This window comes from Cyanistes caeruleus, chromosome 1 (genome assembly GCF_971803275.1).
Source record: "Cyanistes caeruleus chromosome 1, bCyaCae1.hap1.1, whole genome shotgun sequence".
In the NCBI taxonomy this organism is placed as follows: Eukaryota; Metazoa; Chordata; class Aves; order Passeriformes; family Paridae; genus Cyanistes; species Cyanistes caeruleus.
Window position 1 is genome coordinate 124,209,997 of NC_141701.1, and position 19,168 is coordinate 124,229,164.

Here is a 19,168-nt window from a genome sequence, read left to right on the forward strand (position 1 = left end):
TTGGGTTTTTTCCTTGCTCAGCTAGGAGGCTTGCTGTCTGATAGTTCTATGTACTCCTGAAATAAAATTGGCTTGTGTTTTCACTAATGTGATTTATTCTAAACAAGTCCATTTAGATGTTCTTGTTACAAAGAAAGTAAGTGGTTTCAGCAAGTAAGACATGCTAAAGATTTAAGTATTAATGCATCAGTGAAAAAACTCAGGGAACTTATGGCTTTGGTTGTCCTGTATATTTAGGTATCTTATTATTTTCACAATTGTTCTTACTACTTTGAAAAAAAATTGTTTCTGATATCACCATGGTGTTTCAATGAGATCATTTGAATTTTAAAGCAGTCAATCAGAATAATTTCAGGTCAGTACTGAGCCTCTGTCTTGTATTGCTCTGTAAAGGAGTGGCATGTTGTATAATAATAACAATGAAGAGCTCCGTGTCAGATGATTAAGAGGAGCAGCTGGTAGATGGTGTCTCTCTGTTGGCCTTCTGGATGAGTAATCAAAGAAAGGTATCAGTTTTGAAGAACAACTTGAAAAATAAGTACTAAAATATTCAAAAATTTATAATGCTATCAACAATATTTTGCAATTTAGTAATGTTGAAAATTTTAAACAGTATTTTTTTCTCCTGTAAGTTTACTTTATAAGGAAATAAAACTTTTTTTTTTGTTGTTTTGAATCCTTAAGGTACTACTGAGACTATTTATTCATAAATTGCATCGTGAAATCAGCATGGCTGGCATTCTACTTAAATACATGAATACTGTGATATAAATACACCTGACTTTTTGCCAAGTACCAACTCTCAGGACAAGACTCTGATCTATTGCTCATCCATTATAATACAGTTTGGGTCAAATTTTTCAAAGCCTATGATATAACCATTTAGGGATAGTCATAAAATGCCTGAGGCAGTCAGGCCTCCCATTAACTGCTGCTGATAGCAAAGAGCCAAAGCCTTGTTTATCAGGTAGTGCAGTAATTGCATTTCAGAATAAAAGGTAGCCTTTCTGCTGAGTATAACCTTAAAATTAAATGTGGCAACCTAAGCACTGAAACTCAAATTGTTCCGTGTGTCTTTATTTAGGAACATCCTGAGAAAAAGGCTGTGGTTTGATCACTTGAGACTAGCTGTTGAAGAAAGTATTGAGAGTAGCTATTGTTCCTTCATGAACACCTATATTCTGAGTTTAAAAAGCATTTATTGCTGATGAAGTCTTTGATTACAAGTATTTGGCTAACTATAGATAGTAGTAAATTTTCTCTTCTAAATCTACTACCTGAACGTTTGACTGGGTGTAGTATTCATGAATCTATATTTATTTACGACAGGATGAGCTATTTAAGAAATAATGGCTAGAGAGAGGCACCTTTGAAGGATGAGTGATCCCAGTCAACAAAGATGTTCATATAGCCGAGTGAATTTCCTTTTCAGGCTGTGTGAAGTACAGTTGAATAGCCTGAACTACAGACCTAGTGTGGCTAATAATAAGTGATAGAAAATGTATCTTGTTTCTAAAAGTTGTCTCAGTTTTCTGTATTTCTCTTCTTTCGATTGTGGCTTTTATTTCAAATGTTTGCGATTACAAATGTTAAAGTTAAATACATCAAATGTTCAAGATATGGGAACATACTGGATTTACTTATTAGTAAAATGTTATTTACTTTTAGTTTAGAAACTGGAGAGAAGTATTGGATTAATTCCCACTTAATGTGTTGAATAAAAAGGAAAAAAAACAGGTGGTGTAGTTCAGGATTCACGCTATTGTTTGTGAGTGTTAACATCAGAAAATATATTTTTTTACAGTCATGCCACTTCAAGGAAAAAATTGAAATTGACAGCAAAGTTTATAGTTCGTTGTCTTAAAATTATTTATATTGTCAGCAGAGAACACAGCAGTTAATGCTAATTTGTTGCCTTAGCAGATTAGATCGGTAAGAGGTGAACCTGCAGCTTTTTCTTACTTTTAGTGAAACAAATATGGAATATACCATGTCTTGGGAACTCATATGATTGTATGTCATGTTGCTGACAGAAAATGTGAAAAGTTTCAGGGAGGTGACAAGTTGTGGGTAGAAAATGGATGCTATAATGATGTGAAGAATGATCATGAAACAGCAGGATTTTAGTGGACGTACAGTATTTCCACAGAAAAATATACTTGAGGCTGAGAATATATCACCTTTTTCAAGACAACCATTTTCTTTTCCTTTTGCTGTATGTCCTGGAAGTACTTTATACTGTAAATAACCCTTATTTGAAAATAAATGTGTATCAAGTCAAAGAATCAGATCTAGGAGGTCTCTCTGTTATACTAACAAATAACAGAGACTTTAATTTGTAGAAAGAAATTTTGCGGTCAAACTTTTTTGTTTTGTATTCTTTTAGTATAATAATATTTCAGTTTCAGTATTTTTTTGTTTGCTTGCTTTTTTTAACCAGGCTGCTTACAACCAAAATAATTAGTGCAGTCACATTTGAATTAAAGAATAGTGCAAAAATAAACTATCTAATGAAATTTGAAAATGAAGTAAATACCAAATACACTCAGGAATCAATGCTGGTGTTGTCTCCAGAAAAATTGCTGTACTGATTGTCATGAAGTATATTGATGTCACTGTCACTATGACAACATTGTGACAAGAACTAGACACTCTAGGCTACCTTGTAAAAGGGATCTGTCATCTATATTTTTTTTTGTATAAAAAGTAATAGAAATGAGAACCTCTCCCCCAGCACAGGGTTTCATTTAAGGTTAGATGAATTGTTACAGGCATCGGATCAAGGTATTCCTGAACAAGTGACAAGCTAGCTTTTCAAGACAGGTAAGAACAACATACTCAAATATCATATGCTTTTACTTTTCAACTAGTAAAAAGAAGGAAAAAAAAAATCTCTCAAATAGAAACATTTGTATGCAGAAAACTGTTTTGATATATCTCTCAAAAGTATGGCATGATTTTATATCCAAATACATAAGAAACATTTGGAAGTAGTGTGTGTGTAATCTAACTTATAAAGAGGATAGGGTGGGCATTTCCATATGTGATTCTTTCTGCTCTTTCAATTTAAAACAATCTCTCAAACTTTATGTAATTCTGGTTCTGTTATTTTAATGAAGCCACAGAATCTGTGATGTACTGCACTTTTTCTTTCATTTTTTTAAACTATATTTTATCACACACTGTTGTTTATTACTATTATTATTATTGTTATCACACACAATAGTTTATTTTTTCATTGTATATCTCTATGTGTGATCTCTAAATATGTTTTCCCACATCAGAGGTACTACTTGGGGTCAGCATAAAAGCTTGAGAAAATTTCACTCTCTGGAAATTCTACAATATTAACAATATTTCTTGTGTTAATCTACGTGTTACTTTTTTTGCAAGTATGTTCATCCACTTTAGTGGGTTTTTATATATTTATTTTATATTAGCTGCTTAAAAACAGCTGTTTAAAAACAAGAGATTACCAACATGATATTAACATGGAAAAACACCTTGATAAATTTTTCCCAGAGGTATTTGAATTCTTAGTAATTCCTAAGTAGATCATAAATTTCTTTGGGAAGTTTTCACATTTTCTTAGCTATCATTTAACTATACAAGCCTAAGTGAGAAGATTTATTAAGATCTGGCTCTCTTGATCTGCAGTTAAAACAATAAGCTGGTGTTGATTTCTAAACAACATTGATAAGATACTATTTAAGACAAACATATCTTAAAATGGTCATTACTTCAAAATAAAATTTTAGTTATTTATCAGATACAACATTTGGATATTAATAAGAAAAATGGTAACTTTATAATTTTCCTTTTTACATTAATTACTACTCTGTTCTTCAGTTGTTCACCAAGGGAGACTAATTTAATTGGAAAACTGGATAAACAAAAAAGTTATTATTTAGCTAATATATATTCCTGGGATATAACTAAAAATACAATGCTGAGGCAAGATTTTGTATATAGAGTTTGAAGATGGGCATATGTATTCAGGAGTTAAAAAGCAATACCATGTGAGGGGAAAAGCGATCAGATTAACAGCAGTAGGCATTACACCCTCAGTACTTATTATACTGAGATCAAAAATCAGAGTGAGTTTTATCTCCTCTAAATAGAGGCTTGAAAAGTTTCTATAATGCTGTGGAGCCCAATGCACATTTTCTCAAAAAACACCCCCCACAAAAAAAACCCAAAAACAAAAAACCCCAAATCCATCAAAAAAAACCCAAAAAACAAAACTAACCAACCAACCAGAACCTTTCCTCTTCTACAGCCATCAATATAGGGAATAGGTCATCTGCTTTTAAAATAATTGTCCTGATGTCTTGAGGAAGTTATCTGCTCTCTTCCAAGTTCATTTAGGTTTTCTCAGTTGCAATATGTTAGATTACTTACTTTAAAAGAATTTTAAGCTTGGGTGAAATTTCTCTTGAAAAACGCATGTTGAAGAGCTGTAAATTTTCACACCATAATTTCAGTGCAGTGCAATGAAGTCATATGAACATACACCCTTTGCATAAAGGGATCAAGTAGCAACCAACAAAGGAGATGGTGTGGTCCTTTGGCTCTTTTTAACTCTCTACCATATCAGATCAATTTAAAATGCCTTGTGTCTATCTGGAAGAGAGTTATAAGAAAACTCCTCTTCCCAAATGCACTTAAGGCTCAACTTTAGCAGAAAGATCTTACCCTAGTACAATAGGAGCATAAGATTGGTATTTGCTCTGTGGATGGATTCTAGGCACAAGTGAGGTAGGCAGGGATCAGACTGCAGGAGCTGGCTTTTCCCATAAAGAACCTGAGTTAAAAGCAGGCTGGATGGCAAGGCCCAGAGAGTGGTGATGAACGGTGCCACATCCGGATGGTCTCTAGTGGGCTTTCCTAGGGCTCAGTATTGGGCCCAGTCCTGTTTGATATCTTTATTGATTGTCTGGATGAGGGGATTGAGTGCAGGCTCAGTAAGTTTGTGAATGACACTGAGTTGGGTGGGAGTGTAAATCTGCTGAGGGCAGGGAGGCTCTGCAGGGGGATCTGGGCAGGTTGGATCGATGGGCTGAGGCTGATTGTGTGAGGTTCAACAAGGCCAAGTGCCAGGTCCTGTGCTTGGGTCACAACAATCCCAGGCAGTCCTACAGGCTTGGGGAAGAGTGTCTGGAAAGCTTTCCAGACACTAGTAGAAAATAGCATAGCATAGTGGACAGCCCGCTGAACATGAGCTCTCAGTGTTCCCAGGTGGCCAAAAAGAGCAATGGCAGCCTGGCTCCTATCAAAAATTGTGCAGCCAGCAGAACCAGGACACACTGTAATGAGCATTGGTGAGGCCACACCTCAAATCCTGTGTCCAGTTCTGGGCTCTTCACTTCAAGAAAAATTCAACACCAAAAGGTGTTGGAGCGTGTCCAGAGAAGGGCAGCAGAGCTGGTGAAGGCTCTGGAGCACAAGGCCTGTGAGGAGTGGCTGAGGAAGCTGGGGGTGTTTATCCTGGAGGAAAGGAGGCTCAGGGGAGACCTTATTGCTCTCTACAGCTCCCTGGAAGGAGGCTCTAGCTAGGTGGGGGTTGTTTTCTTCTCCCAGGCAACCAGGGGCAACATATGAGTACACAGCCTCAAGCTGCACAGTGGAGGTTCAGGTTGAATATCAGGAAGAATTTCTTAATGCATAGGATTGCTAAACATTGGAATGGGCTTCCCAGGGAAGTGGTAGAGTCACTATCCCTGGAAGTGTTAAAGAAACAACTGGATGTGTCACTTCGTGCCACGGTGTAGCTGATAAGATGGTGCTCGGTCACAGGTTGGACTCAGTGATCTTAGAGGTCTTTTCCAACATAAATGATTCTATGTTTCTGTGAGGAACCATTCTGCAGCCAGCAGGGCTGGGGGTATTTTGGCAAGGGCAGAGAGACTGTTCCCTCTGACAGGACAAGTTGCCATCTTCTATTGCTGGCTTCAGAAGTTTCCAAGTCCAATTTCCTTGGGCTCCATCCTAGGTGAAGCATGCTCCGTTCCAGCTGTGTTCAAGCTCTGTGTCCTTTGGACAAAAAAAATTTAGTTTTGACCATGTTGTTGAAAAACCCAGAACTGGTTCTATCACCCTATGATTTTACTTCTGAGAGATTAGTTTAACTCTGGTGATGCTTTGTGATATAAAGTTTAACAAATCATATCTGGTTGCTGCTGACAGTCAGTGGGATTGAGGCCTTATTAAAATTTAATTCCTTTTCAAAACTTGCTTCGTTATCTGACCACTAAAAAGATAATTTATTAGCTTTGTCATGATCAGTATAAATGAGAAAATGATGTATTTCCTGTACAAGCATAAATTTTGATTTTTGAAAAGTAGTTATATTAGTGGAATGACTGCCTTAAACAACTGTGTGGTCTCAGATTATGTTCATGTTTTGAATTTTGTTAGAGCTTATAATATTTTCATGGCTTTGATATTGGAACCTCCAGTACTTTAGAAAAGGATAAATATTTGCAAAAAAAGTATAGAAAAGCCCAGCATTTTCAGACCCAGATTTAAGTAACTATACCTCTCAATTTTATAGTAGTGTAAGAAGTAACCTGTTTTGGAAAATATAAAGTACAAGGTGTAGTCAGCACTGACTACAGAACGCTGATGTTTTATGATTTGGTTGTATTGTATATTCTGTTAATGAAAAATATTTTGTAAACAAGGCAGAAATGATTAATATTCAGATTAAGTAATATTAGCTATGTGCTTTTAGAATATAACACAAATGTGAAGCTAATACCTTCATTAGTGTTTCAAAATAAGCTGATTTTGTATTGTTTTGAATAAAATTACTCTCCATTTCCTCAATTGCATATTTTCAAGATCATATTAAGAGATATAAATCTGTAAAACAGCATAATTCTGAACAGCACCACTGTAAGACTGGTGCCTGTTTAGTAAGCATTTTCACCTGCTGAATATACTCTAAATGGTAGTTTGTGTTTCTCTCAGAAAAGATGATTTACTGCTTTTAATCATGTAAGTGAACACACATGAGGGAATGAAGCTGATTCTGTTATTTCTTTAACTCTTCAGGGGATTTGGTACGTCCCTAAAAATATGCAAAACCAATAACTAGTGAGGTTTTAAGCAAGAACATCATACAGATTCTTTAGATACTGCAGCAAGCTGTGATATGCAGTTTATGAAGAAATCAGTCTGAGCCTCAGTTACCTATAGGTAAAAATTGTGTATAATTAAAAATACCCCAAACATAAAGTAAACAAGCAAGCAAAAACACCAATAAAAACCCCAAACATGCAAAGAGGAGGAACCCAAATACATGAACTGCACAAATAAAAACCTTAGTTTGTTAGTTAGGAAGATGGAATAAGAACAGAAATTTTCTGTGTTTAGAATTGTGCTTCTATACAGCCAGCCACATTATTTACATGAGTGGGAACTTATTCTGTGAGCCTTCTCTTTCTATGAATAGTTAATAAGTGGTGGGTTTTTTTGTATTGTGCTTTTTTTGGTGGTTTTTTTTTTTCCTTTTTAGATGTTGGTTGGTTTTGTTTGTTTATTTTTTGTTGTTTTTTGTTGAGGAGTTTAGAAGATTTAAACTTTCATGTCATATGTCTTGCTGATTATGAATTATATATTTATGTATTTTGCTATTTTTATACTTTTTGCTGCTGAGGGATTTTTTTGAATAACAGTTTTATTTGGAATTTTTTTACAGTGGCAAGTTCAATTTTAAATTAATCGCATCTTGGCGTTAGCTCAGATCAATCCTCACATAACAATCATCCACAAAGGGGAAATTGCAAGTTCCCTTTTAGATTGCTTTTAATACTCTCCCATGATTGCCTCTTCAAAAATAAATGGGAAGATGATCTTCTATTTCAATTTCCCACTCAGCCCTGGAGTAGATTCTTTTAACATGGTGGATACTTCACACAAATCTGCACTTTTTCATAGAAATAGTTGAGAAAGAAATGTCTCCACATTTCTTTTACAGATGGCAGATTTGCTTCTGGTGTTCTTATCTTCGGGAATAACTGAGTGGCTAAAAGAGAAAGTATTTTTCCTTGTGTTATTGTAATCTTTTATGATCTGACATCTCCTCCATGATGAGACAGAGGGAAGTGAAACTGAGCATTTATAAAACATGTGCAATGTGTAATGGAAAATCTGAAAAATCAGAAATAATGGATAAATTATCCGTTGTTCTGGTTACCAACAGAGGCCTTTGTGACACAAATGTCATATGCTTTGTGTGCTGCAGGAATACTGAGACTGTTGCTGCATGCTGGGAAGTGCACACAGGTGAGATCAGATGAAAGATCCTAGTGAACTTTGCACTTAATCAGAGTGTGAATACTTAGTATTGTTAGACAATTTTTCCTTAGAAGGGAAGAGCAGTTATTCTAGCTATTGATGGGTTAGTAATTATGGGAAAGACAGAGCAAATGGGCAATAGCTGCACTGATAAACTGCTGCTTCTCTGCTTTGTACAATCCCTTCTTTTATTGCTTTTGTCTCAAAGACTGTAGAGCTTGTGTTGTCTTGAAATGTCATTGCAAGGAGTAGTTAAGGTTTGAGATAATGTTGAACACTTTTACTGTGCATCTGTTCCTCAGCCCTTTGGTGTGGTAGTGTGTGCCTGTATACAGCCCTCATCCAGAATGTGGGTCCCTTGATGGTGTATCTTGCCAGCACTGCTTGTGAAGAGTGTGAAAAGGTTTCCCAGTCAGATTTGAATAATTATTTCTGCAGCACAGTTATTTCATGGTATAAATCACATCACACACCCTCTCTAGAGAAAATATCCAGGTAATATCAGTAATACTGACAGTAGATATAAAGGCATTCATAAATAAAGTGAAGAAAACAAGTCCTATTACTTTTTGAATAATTTCCTGATTCCTCTTGTCTCAGTACATATAAGCAGCAGTTTTTCCCAGTTATTTATGTCTCCTCCCAGTCTGAAAAATAATGATTGATATAAGCTATATTGCTACTGATGAATCAATGCAAAATCTGCCACATGTACTCACTCATGACAGAGGTCATTAAGAGCCTTCCCTTGACTCAGTCCTGCCAACAATGGCCTCTTGATATTATTACCTTTTTAGAGATACTTACTTATTAACATTACTTTAATCCACTATTCATCCCACTTTAAAAAATGTTGAGATTAATATAATTTTTAAGTAATAACAATGAAGAATGTGTTTTTAGGTAGATTGTGTTTTGAAAATCTCTGATAACTTAAAATTTATATGGTGTCTTAGGAATTTAAAGCACTGTGTAAGTACTAATTAGTTTTTCCCTTCTAGCTTGTAGCTAAACAATACACTAATTTTATGATATGGAAGAGTAGGAGAGCAAAAATTAACAATGTAGTGAAACATTCCAGATAAGATTTTAGGAAATGTGTTCCCAAAGCTGTCACCAGCCATACAGGATACACTCATTTTTAGATTACAATATTGACTATAGTCTTGCTGTAAAAGAATTAAAGCAGAAATAGTATAAAATATTTAGCATTCCTACTAGAAATTTTAGTTGTAGGGGTACACTTACAATGTATTCTGTGTTATGAGCTACATGGATTGTTTATTTGTGTTGTTTGGTTTTTTTAAGGATTTTTTTTTCTGATAATTGGAATACTATCATTTCAACGGTTTAATCAATGACATAATTTGATAATAAATAATAAGAATGACTGTATTTGGTGTATTGTCTTTCAGGGTTTCTTTCCGAGTAGATACAAACCCCTTTGGATGGTCTAATTTCTCTAAATGTGAGTTAAATTCCTGATTGATTTAATGAATAAATTTTTAGGGATTTCTGTTTAAATATGAGCTTGCTAGCCAGGTAGGCTGCTAGATCTTTTTCCATGTTCAGTCAAATTTATATTTATCAATTTCTGTGAATTGTTAAGGAGACTTTATAATTTTAGCTACATGCAATTTTTTCATCTGTGAAAATAAAATAAGCCATAATTAAACTGACTTTCTTTAAAAAGGAAAGCTTCTTTCCCCTTGGACCTCCTTTTGTTTTGTTTGTTTGGGGATTTTTCTGAAATTTTACTACATAGGGTACATTTCCACTGCACTACATTTCAGCTTGGTTGTCTAAAACAAAGAATCTGGAAATTACTGGCCAGTATATAAGTAAATTATTAAATTATGTCATTGCTAACAGCAGACTCATTGTAAACAAATTTTATTTGCTTTCTGTATTAAAAATACTTTATCAGGAGCTAGGAGTATCCAAACCATGAACAGCAATGGATGTCCCAGTTTGTAATCCATCAGGTTGCAATATGCCCTGCCCATGCTCCAGCCTTTCTCTCTCATAGGAAAACATTACTACAGTCTTTCCCACCCATATCATAGCTACATGGTGGGAGCTCTTTTAAGTCCTTTAACTATCTAACTATATACATATTTTCTATAATTTTTACAGTTTATATATACATTTGAAAATAATGTTATAATACATTCAGTTATCTTACACATTTAAGTACATTAATTTAATGTTAGTATATTTTAAGTGTCATGTTAAATAAACACCTTAATTCTTAATGCAGGTGTCTAGGAATTACGTGCTCAATGTTTCCAGTTTTTCCTGTGTTTAGTTACAGTTGGTGAATGAAATTACTGAGAAGAGTTAACCTTTTGCCATTTTTCTTTAGGACTTGCATTATGTCATGTTAAAAGGAACAGACTCTGTTCCTTTTAACTAAATCATTGACAGAATGGCATTGTTTTAATCCTGTATATAATCTGCGGGCAAAAAAGCTATATAATGTAGTGAAGATTTGACTTGAAACTGGTAAATACTGCTAACTTCTGATCTGGTTCGGCATCCCTCCTGCTTCCCATGGGGATTGCTTCTGGAAAGTTTCCCGATCCTCTGAGCTGGTATCACACAGAGTAGTCTCCTTGGAGAGCTGACCTTTGTTAAGGAAGCCTCCAGACATTGCAGATGTTGGCTGTGTTGCCCTGAAATGCTGCCTGGCTGAAGAAAGGGCTGTAGCAGCTCCAGTGGCTGCTGCAGTGGAGTGGCTTTGTGGCACTTAACGGGTGCACGTCCAGAGCTTCTTCCAAGCAGACCTTTGCAAAAGTAAGGATCTTGGAACTTACAAGATTATGGGATTACAGCGCTCTCTCTGTCTTGCTGTCTTTTGTCAACATTATTTCATGAAATTTCAGTGAAATCCAAAAATAAATTTGTAGGAAAACCTGTTTTGAGATGGGAGTTTTGATTGGAGTATGATTTACCTGAATTGACAGGTGTCTTTCAGAGGGTTCTGAGCTTCCCTCTTCTGCTGCAAAAGCAGAGAGAATAAAAGTGGGTTGAATGTGTATTAATGTGGAATGTAATACATTCTTTGTGACAGGTGAATGTCAATGTTTAGAGATTAAATAAAATTCTAAAAATTGCATGAAGGGATGCAGCTGGATTAAGTAAACTAATTAGGGAAAAACTTTTCACCTTTGAAAAAGAAAAATACACTGCAAAAGCACCAGATAAATAATCTTGACTTCAAATTGAAAGGCTTTAAAATATCTCAAAAATATGATGCAAGTCAATAAAAGCTTGATGGGAGTTTAAAACTAGAAATTATTCTCGTATATGCATGACTAAATATCCTTTCAGTTAGAAAATGGAAAACTAAATCTTGTAAAGGTTTGCACTGCCATGACATAGTCAATATAACTTCTCTAAAACTGTATACAATTTTTAATTGTGCTGTTTCTTTTGGCAAGTTCTTGCTCACAAGAAATTGATAAACTTCAAAATGTGTTGGTAAGAGGAAAATAAAAGGGTAAAAGTAGTATCAGATGGAAGAGCATAAAAGAAAAAAGGTAAAAATATCACTCAGAAATACACTTATACAGATATTTGAGAATTTTGAGGTTGCATTGACCCTGATATAAAAAAAGGAATTTTGTGTGGTTTTATTAGACTTAAAGAAATCTTTATTTTTCTACAGAAATTATGGTGATAAAGGAATGTTGGAAGAATCTTTGAAATTTAATTAATTGGCAGAATATAATTTAAATATGGACTATAAAGGCTGTGAAATACATAGAGCCTTTAATTTGATGAATTCTGATTGTAAAGCATATGCACAAAATTACAATAGCTTGACATGATACATGGGCTTTTGTTTTTGAAACATAGGGTCTTAAAGACAATGATAAAACAACAACATTGTTAAAATGTCAGCCATCTACAAAGAAAAGTAAAATAAATCTGATTGATATTCATTAAATTGTATTTTAACAGTGGCCGAAGTTTTGAGGGGGGTTTTTGGTTCATAAAATTTATGAAGGGAAGAGTAGGTTTGCTTTATTTTATTTTGATATAGGAGGTTAGATTGATAAAATAGCCATTGAGATGAAAATTAGTAGTAAAAATAAACCTAAAAACCCCCTTTCAATTCACAGAGAAAGAAAAACATACAACATCTTCCTTCACAGTAGATTTTGGAATATCTTCAGGTGTTGCTGTCTGCCAACATGAATAATTAACATCTTGACAGCTTAAACCATGAAGCACAGAAAAATAAAAGTAAGCAAAACTTGAGTGAACTTGAGGAAACATTGTTTACCATAGGCACTGTTGTCAGATCCAGTCAGTTGTTTTCCCTCATGTTTTGCATTTATATTAATTTCATTATGACAGAATATGTGGATTGATGTTAACAGCTTTTGCAGTGTGTGATTTTGCAGTGTGTTCAGTTTGTAAACCTTGCTGATGCTCTAGATTTGATGGCTAGAAGCTCAACCAGTATGCAGTTGGCTAGAAGCTCAACCAGTATTACCTGGATATAATAGTAAATGTGCAGCAGTTCAAAATGCAAGAAAAGAAACACAAACCACCCCCTGCCCCCAAGTTTTAAGCACGGTTAAGTGTGAATATATGTGGTGATTATCAGTTCATCTGGTGGTTGCAACAGAATTAACAATGTTTGAATACTTATTTTTGGTGGCACTGTGATCCAGTTCCAAGCAAGGAAAAAGTGGACTTTTGCACAGAGTGGGGTGGCACTGTGGGAAGACTGCCTTGAGCCTAAATGGTTTTTAGAGTTTTCTCTTAGGAAAGTTAGTTCTCTTAATGCTAAGCTGCTCTGAAAGATTGAAGTTAAACCCTCCTTTTGTATTTTCTTAGCTGAGTGTTGTAAAGTAACTTCACCAAGGCCAGATCATACTGGGTATATTTCTAAGGGGCTTAACTGCATAGTGTTTAGATCCTAAACAGCTTTAGGCTGATTCTGATGGAGATAAAAAGCTTAAAAAAGGCAGTGATATGACTTGCTTAGGGACATAACCCTCCTACATCCAGGTGCAATGGACACAACCGAAATAGCAGAAATTCTGTTTAAAATTCTTTCCTCTGAGGATTGCCAAACACTGGTATGGCTTAATGAGGGAGTTTGTGGCATCTCCATCTTCAGAGATAACCAAACCCCACTGGACACAGCCTTCAGTAACCTATCATAGCTTCATCAATCCTGTTTGAACAAGATGTTGGGCTAGATGATCTCCAGGGGTGCCTCCTTGTCTCAGCTACCCTGCACTTCTGGATTTTGTGTTGTGTTATGCTCCTAGAGTAGACAAATTTAACCCTGTATAGAGGAAAGAGGAAGAAACACTTTCTGACAAGAATTTCAGATCTCACACAGTGCAATGAAAGGTGGCATTAAAGGTGAATCGATCACATACATACTTGAGACATGTTAATCAAGGTATTTCTTCAGAGAGAAATTGTGCAAATTAGAAAAGAGAAAAAAAGGTACAAGAAGAAAGACCATAGAACCTTAGTAATATTTAGAGGTAAATTTAAATGTTATATTGCTTTTCAAGGCTTAGAGGTAATGGAACCTTTATAACATTTAATCAAAAAACATTATCTATAGAAGTTTTGTACAGGATTTCAATTAAAAAAAACTTCTAGAAAGATACTGAAAATTTATCCTCAAAAACTATACAGGATGCAGTAACATTATTTTGGGAGAGTGTTCATTTCCAGAATAGCTATTGTTGAAGAACTGGAACAAGTTCGATATCTTTATAGCACATTCATACGTAGGTAAATATACAGGATTCTTGAATAGTCCCTTAGGTTTTAGGGTTTTATTTTTACAAAGAGAGCAAACAAAAGAGAGAGATTTTCAATAGTGTTTGTGCATCAGTAGCTTTAACAAGTGAATTATTTCATTAAACACAAAGAGCTGTGAAAAACAATCTGAAATTAGATTCACTATTTGTCATTGCATAGAACTGCAATCCACTTTTCTCCAAATATTGATGAGAGAAAATTAAAGGGCTCTAAATCTAAATACTGTGTGTTAGCCACAGTAATATGCAGCTCTATAGTCCTGTACTCCATGAGCATCTGAGGAATAAAATGGTATAATAAATGAATAGGAATTTCTGTCCTCTACAAACATGTCTTTATGCTATTCTCAGGCAGCAATTAATAGTTTTCCTTGAAGACGTATGTGACTTTTTAAAGTTATACACTTATGTGGATGCATGCGTACTACAAATAAACAAAGATTACTTCAGTGTTTCTGACATACAGAGCAGTCTGGGTGTAGTCAGCACTAAATAAATACTGTAAAGTGAAAAATGTTTCTGTTCTTTTAGATTAAAATATGTTATTTAACAGGAAAAATGAAGATTTGGAGTCTAAGTCTACGTAATTTAAGGTGTCTGTTGCTGATTGCGTTGTGGTAAAACCAGATATTTTTCTAGTTGTGCATTTTGGTATAGTGCATAATTCTCTGAATCAAAGGAAGAATTCCCTGAGAAGATGTTAAGCATTCCAAAGAAATATCCCTTAAAAGTGAAAAAAAATCTAAATAATTCTTGAAGCAGAGAAAATCTTTACATTAAGTTTTTTATTCTAGAAACTAAATGAGTGCTCAAAATAATTTGGCTGCTTATAACAGCTATGTGTCCTTGTAAGTATAGGCAGAGTTCAGCAAAGATAAACTTGCCTTTTCCCAGATCTTGGCACCAAGTGGGGTCAGGGATAGCCTCTGAGCACACTCTCTGCAGTGTTGACACTGCTGGCACTGGAAAATTAGACTCCTGGTCACTACAAGGAGAATCAGAGGGAAAAGTTTTAAATTTTACTGGTTTTGTGGAGAGGAAGAAATGTTCAAAACAAGTATAGCATTATGATTTTTGCAATCAGCCTATTTTCTTCAGCTGGCTCTGGGCCTCAGAACACAGAAACAGTTGATCTCTGTAACATCTTACTTTATGCTTTAAGAGCTTTAATCTTCCTGCTGATACTGTATATTTTATCCTCGATGTTAACTTCAGTGTGAGAAATACTAATGGTTAAAATATGTGAGGAAAAAGAGATTAGAAAACTGGAGAGACAGCAAAAAGAGGAATGAAGCACTGGAGAACAGCTCAAAGGCCCAAAAAAGAGCATCAGAGCATCTTGGTTTTAATGTCAGATTTTCTGTGTTAGACTATGCTCTCCCAGTAAGAAATGTTTATATTTTTATTCAAGAGGTACGCCTTGTAAACGAAAAGGCTGATTTGTATGTTCTGAATAGCACAAACAGCAAGTTATATAGTGAATTCCATTTAAAATTTTATAGGTATAAAACCACTTCAGTCAAAGTGAAAAAATAAGGCCCTCGTATAATAGAAAAGTCAATTTTTGATGATGGCTGTCACTGCAGTTGCTTTTCAGGGTTGACAGGTCTGAGAGACATTGTATTCTGTCTGCAACCTTGTCAGACAAAACCACTGAAAGGGAGGAAAACACTATCAAAGGAATACTAATGTTTTCTTTGCCTATGTGAAGTTTCTCGTTTCCTTAATAGTTGTGAAATAGTTTGCTATTCAGTGTCCAGTAGTAATCATATCACCAACTACATACTTCTCTCTTCTTATCTAACTGAAGGGTGTTAGACTTCTTTTAAAATTGATTGATTGTGATTGATAGCATCAAAAACATCTTCACAGATGCTTTTGATAGCTTCCAAAGCTGCTTCTGCTTTTGTGTCAAAACGTTATCTCAAAGAGCTAACAAAAATCCATTTGTTAGCATCTCCTAGTTAAAAATGTTTTGACGCTCTTGCAGAAAAATGGGTTGAATGTTAGCTGTTTATTAACTTCACCAAGGATTGGTAGACATGAGAAACAATATTTCAATCCTGAAGAACCTTAATTGAGGTGTTCAATTGTGGTATTTAATTGCTTCACCTTTCAAAAGCTGATATTTTGAGAATTATACGTTCTTTATGCATTTCTTTATTTATCCTCGCTTTTGAGAAAGATTTTTCTTTTTAGTTATTACACAAGCTATTCTTCCCAGTGTTTTTTACAGTATTATGTAGAATATTTTCTATCATCACTGTAACTAGAGTGTTTGTAGAGAAACACAAAATTAGAGGAAGAAGGAAAATAAATTATGTGTCAATACCACACTAACTTTGGCTCCCATTATTTTGGAAACTTCTGCACATCCATTTTATGAAGTATGTTTATACAGCTGTGTGTATTGTTTGTTAAGTACCAGTGAAAGCTAGAAACTTGACAAGGTGAAAAATGAATGCCAGTTTTGTCTTGTCTGACAAACAGTAGAGTCAGATTGGTTGTTGAGTGCAATTATAGAAGCATTCTTTCTACATGGCTTCTTTCTTTCTGTCAAAATTATAGAGGCTTTTAACAGGAGTTTGACTGAGAGTATTGTGTGAAATATGGATGAATTGTGTCATCCCATGGTATCGATCTAATATGTAAATGAGATTTCAAGAGAGCAGTGAAGAAGACTCCAATGAGTTGTCTCTCATTAGAAATTTTGGATTAATTGGTTCTCTGATTATTATTTTGACAGTTATTCTTAACTAAAATTACAGCAGTGATTGAAAAAAAGAATTACTGTGGCTTTGATAGCTGCTAAAATATATATTTATATATAAGCATTTACTCACACTGAGTATATTTTTAAATTAAACTAAAGGACATATTAATATTCTAATTTATTTATATCTTTAATTAATGATAATGAGTTATGGAAAGTTATTTCAGTGTATTTACTATCATATCACTTATAATTACAGAAACAATTTTCTATAAATAATTGCATAGTATATGACCGATTAGATTAATCCTGCCATATAGGTACTTTACACTACTGTAAGGAAATTTTTTGATTACAGGTAGTCAGCTGGAATTCAGAAAAAATAACTTGATATGCTTGTTTCTCATGTTATGTTAACCATTGCTGAAGATTTCAGGGCACAGACAGACCTAAATACTATATAGAGTTCTATGATATGTCTTGTTTTTAAACCTGAACTGCTTGCAAATGCAATAAAAAGGTTATTTATTGCTTAAAACCAGAGTAGAATCGTTTAATATAACTTTTTTTTTTAAACTGAAACTATTTTCATGTGTAGTTGCTAATACTTTTCTTATAATGTTAAGTTCAGTATCAGGCTTAAACTCTTAAGTTCCTGACTTCTGTAAGCATTTGCAGGATATAGTGTTGTTATAGCTAAGATTGTATGTCTTGATGAATATTTGAAATTAATAGTTTCAGAAGCAGTTTTAATGACTGAGTTCCCTTCCCACACCTTCCCACACCTTCCCACACCTTCCCACACCTTCCCACACCTTCCCACACCTTCCCACACCTTCCCACACCTTCCCACACCTTCCCACACCTTCCCACACCTTCCCACACCTTCCCACACCTTCCCACACCTTCCCACACCTTCCCACACCTTCCCACACCTTCCCACACCTTCCCACACCTTCCCACACCTTCCCACACCTTCCCACACCTTCCCTTCCCTCCCATGTTAAGAATTTAGGAGTTCATAACATGCTACCATAGCCTCCCCTGTACTCAGACAAAAATGCAGCCCATGAGGACAACTCAAACCATCCTGGAAAAGCCCAGGTGACTGGGCCTCTGCCATTGCTTATCTCTTGCAACTGAGGAAGAAGGTTAGCAGACAGATTTTGAAGATGCTTCTCAACAATATAAACTTACATGTGGTAATGTAGTTTATTTCAAATGCATTAAATGCTATTCCAGTACATATGAATCTAAAAGACTGAACAAATAGGTTAAATAAGAAGTTTGGACTGTGAGGAAAGTGACAAGTGAATGAGCTTCACATCATGTAATCAAGTGATAAAAACAATTTCTAATAGTTAGAGTGGTTCTAATTCTAATAGATAGGTTTTCTTGTGCCAGTATGAAAGTCTTTTTCATAGGTTTGTAATAACAAATTAAATGGTTACAAATTTTCCAAAGGCTATTTTCTTCAAAATTTATGTACACAGGTGAGAACGTGAGCGGTTTCACTCATGTCACAGGAATTCCTCACACAAACATGTTCCACTGGGTGAAAAATGTTGTTTTTCAGTCTTTGAATGAGAAACCAGGTTGATTTAGTGAATTGTATGCATCAATTCTTGGCAATTTGATGATGGTAATATAAATTCCTCTAGACTGTAATTAGCTTCTGATAGTGTAGAATAGTGTGGAGATAAAAATCCATATTTTTCCTTTTCCACAGAGTCTTGATTCATGTAAGTAATCCAACACAGAAATTTCCAAGATGGTTTTGAAATCATGACAGGACAGAATTCATATCCTAGCTGTTCCACTCTTAAAATTTGAAAATCACAAGTTTATTGAAAAATATTTTACATTTGTTATATTGTTGCATTTCTTAAGAGACCAGGGCTAGAATCCCAGTGTCGTAACACCTACAATACCTGCTTTTATATCTCCTGTGTGCTATCATTCCTGCCAAGCAGGCAGTGTTGGAAATCATAATGCTGTCCTGCTATCAGGTGGGAAGATCTTGGTTCAGCAAACCAATAAATGTATTCTTTATTTGGAAATGACACCACTGAATTATGAGAGATGAAGACTAAATTGCTAAAACAGAAAATAATACATACACATTTAGCTCTGAACTGAGAACAGAAGCACGTTTTCCTTGTCACATCACAGTTACAGCTTAGTGAGGCTATTGTAAAGAAGCTTATGCCATGACTTGATAGTTTTATACAGCTAACCCTTTTCCACCTAAAATTTAGGGAGAGCTGGCACTATCTAATCCTTAGAGTGATTCAGTATATGGGGTGAGTCTTAGGCACTCTTTTAAAGACACCTATTTTTGCTATGAAAGGGC

General features: G+C 34.9%; 1 protein-coding gene across 1 annotated transcript in view; it reads left to right on the forward strand.

Annotated features, from left to right (window-relative positions):
- The first annotated feature begins 2,650 nt into the window (after positions 1-2,650).
- The window catches only part of DGKB (diacylglycerol kinase beta), a 384,986-nt gene continuing 368,468 nt past the window's right edge, over positions 2,651-19,168 (forward strand). The window contains exon 1 of the mRNA XM_086855550.1: positions 2,651-2,823. The gene's annotated coding sequence lies outside the window, so the exon portion shown is untranslated. The remainder of the gene's footprint in view (positions 2,824-19,168) is intronic.